The sequence below is a fragment of the Malurus melanocephalus genome, unplaced genomic scaffold (assembly GCF_030028575.1).
Source record: "Malurus melanocephalus ecotype Western Australia unplaced genomic scaffold, MMel_1.1 scaffold_58, whole genome shotgun sequence".
In the NCBI taxonomy this organism is placed as follows: Eukaryota; Metazoa; Chordata; class Aves; order Passeriformes; family Maluridae; genus Malurus; species Malurus melanocephalus.
Window position 1 is genome coordinate 1,514,252 of NW_026623290.1, and position 2,541 is coordinate 1,516,792.

At 45.8% G+C, this 2,541-nt stretch overlaps 1 protein-coding gene across 3 annotated transcripts in view; it reads right to left on the reverse strand.

The window, feature by feature from the left end:
- The window catches only part of NTRK3 (neurotrophic receptor tyrosine kinase 3), a 199,549-nt gene that overhangs the window by 133,026 nt on the left and 63,982 nt on the right, over positions 1-2,541 (reverse strand). The window lies entirely within an intron of this gene.

Genomic DNA, 2,541 nt, shown 5'->3' on the forward strand with positions numbered 1-2,541 from the left:
AGGAAGGAACTGGAGGAAGGAACTGGAGGAAGGAACTGGAGGAAGGAACTGGAGGAAGGAACTGGACGAGCCCTCCTCTGCTCTGCTTTCCACAAGCCACTCACAGCAGCTGACCACCTCTGAACTGGACACAGAGCCTGGGGCTGCCCCAGAGCTGCCTCCTGCCCCACAGCCACAGCAGCAGTGCTGTCACAGCCTCCTGGCTGCTCCAGTGCATTCAGGAAAGCTCCCCAGCTCTGGACAATGAGCTCTAAAGCCCTCGGTGACACTCAGTTTACACAGAGCAAGAATCACAGAGCTTCCCAATCACTGCCCGTGTGAGAAACCGAGCCCAGTATTAACTGGAGTTTACACAGCTTTGCTGGCACAGGGCTCCTGCAAGGATGCTGAAACGTCAGCTCACACTGCAGCATGGGTGAGGCTTGGAAGGGAAGTGTAAAACAAATCCCAGGTGACAAACGCTGCTTTCCAAACCGGGGRAAAAAACCTGAACAAATATTTTTGTTTTAAGTCAAGCAGATGAGTAACTTTTCTGGGCTTTTTTTTAGCAAGAGGGAAAAAAAAAAAAAGGAAAGAAATATTTTATTTGGAGACTTTTTCTTCCCTATTAAGGCAGAGTCTAGTCATAAAATTCTTGCTGCTYCTACATTTTCCCCTTTCCATCTTCCTCTGCTGGACTAAGCAAATTCAACAGAAATCCACAAAAAAAAAGGTGTTTTCCATTAAACCCTATTTTTCCAAACATAAAAAATAGCCAAGAAATTTCAGCCAGCTTCAGTTCTGCGAGAAGCTTCCAAGGAACTGAACACTCATCATAGGTACATTAACCTTTGTGGATTAAACACAGAGCTGGTTGCCAGTGGCAGAGATACCAACGACAACATGCAATGAGATTTTTACAGGGTGTTACACAAAGCAAATCAAATTTACTCAAATCTGTCCTGGGAGCCTSTGCCCTGTGGCATCAGAGAGAAGGAGGATATGGACCACACATCTCCCATATCCCAGCTTCTAACAGCACCTTGCTCCTTTCAGCCTGGAAAGCAGAGTGTGGCCTTTTTACAATGAGATTTTTGACCAGGAGGTTCTAAAATACATGGTCATAGGTCCTTTTCTATGCTGACAGAAATTCTTCCAGGTACTACGCTTTCATTAATTAACTAAGACTAATAATCTCAGCCTGGGTAGCGACAGCAAAGTCCTTTCACGTGTGAATTGCTGCAAGCAACAAGGGGCTTGAAGGAGCCACGCTGGGGAAACTCCAATGCGTGGCATTTTCTGAAGGAATCTGCCTTCAAATGGGAAATTATAAACGTCAGCTGCAGTCAATGTACATGTCAGCCGTGGTAGTGGACGAAGCAACAAGCTTCAAGGGAAGTAAATTACATCCTGCATTGGGCTGACAGGGTCTGCCAGGGTGAGCAATGGCTTGGGACTTTGGATCAGAACAAATAAAGGAAATGGGTCAGTTCCTGCTGAGAGATGGCTCAGGGTCAGCAAGCACCCCACAYGTGGTGGAGATGTATTCACAAGGGCAGAATTTTACACATATTCACACAATCCCATTCTCCCAGAGCCTCCAACACAAGATGCTCTTCAAACATCAATGTGCTTTTCCACACCGCAGCGTGGCTCAGATGCATTTCCAAAATCAGCTCTCCAGARCAGCGTGTCTGCCTCCCTTTTCTGGAGGTCCAGCACAAGCTCCTCAAAAATCCTTTTCATGCACAGGGAAGCAAGAGTTTTGTGCCTTCATTTCACAGATGGGGAAACTGAGTCACAAAGGTGGGAGCTGGCAGAGCTGAGACTGCAAAGCTGTGCACCTCTCCTCACCCACCTACATTTGATAAGATCTGCTGCCCTGACAGAAGGAAACATAAATAGGTCAGATAGTCAAACAGGGCAGCATCCTTCAAGTCAGAATACAAATTTTCCACTCCCATCCATATCAGCTCATTTGTTCAATTGTCAGATCTTCAAGGCAGAGGTTTGGGTTTGCATTTATGATATTTGACCTGCGGGAAAACTCTGTGTACATATATGGTGTGATATAAATAATAAATGAGAGTACCGTTGGTATTTTGCTATATTTAGCAAACGCCCTATTTTGCTGGATTTTCTTGGGCTGCAGGGGCCAATTTAGAGCTGCCACTTTCTCATGGCATCATTCCTGAAGGCAGCACAGATCTTAACTCCATGATRGCCAGCGTGGTGTTGTGCTGTCAGGTACAGACTGAGATGCTCCTTCAGAGCAGACAGGCCACCACAAAAGTCTCTACAGCACTTCCCAGAGACAGATCTTCATGTCCTCAAATGCTGTTTTTCCTTTTGCACTTAGGCTGTGAATCACCAGGGAGTACAACAGGGAATTCCAAGCAATCAGTTAAGAAATCCCGGCAAACTGATGCAAAGTGACTAATTGAGCTGTCGCATCTTTTGTAGCCCTGTCATTCTGGAATTGCACATATTGCATTCGGAAAGAAAACAATCCTGACATCGCTGCATCCAGCTTTAATCATTTCACAAATGCAAGCTAGAAGC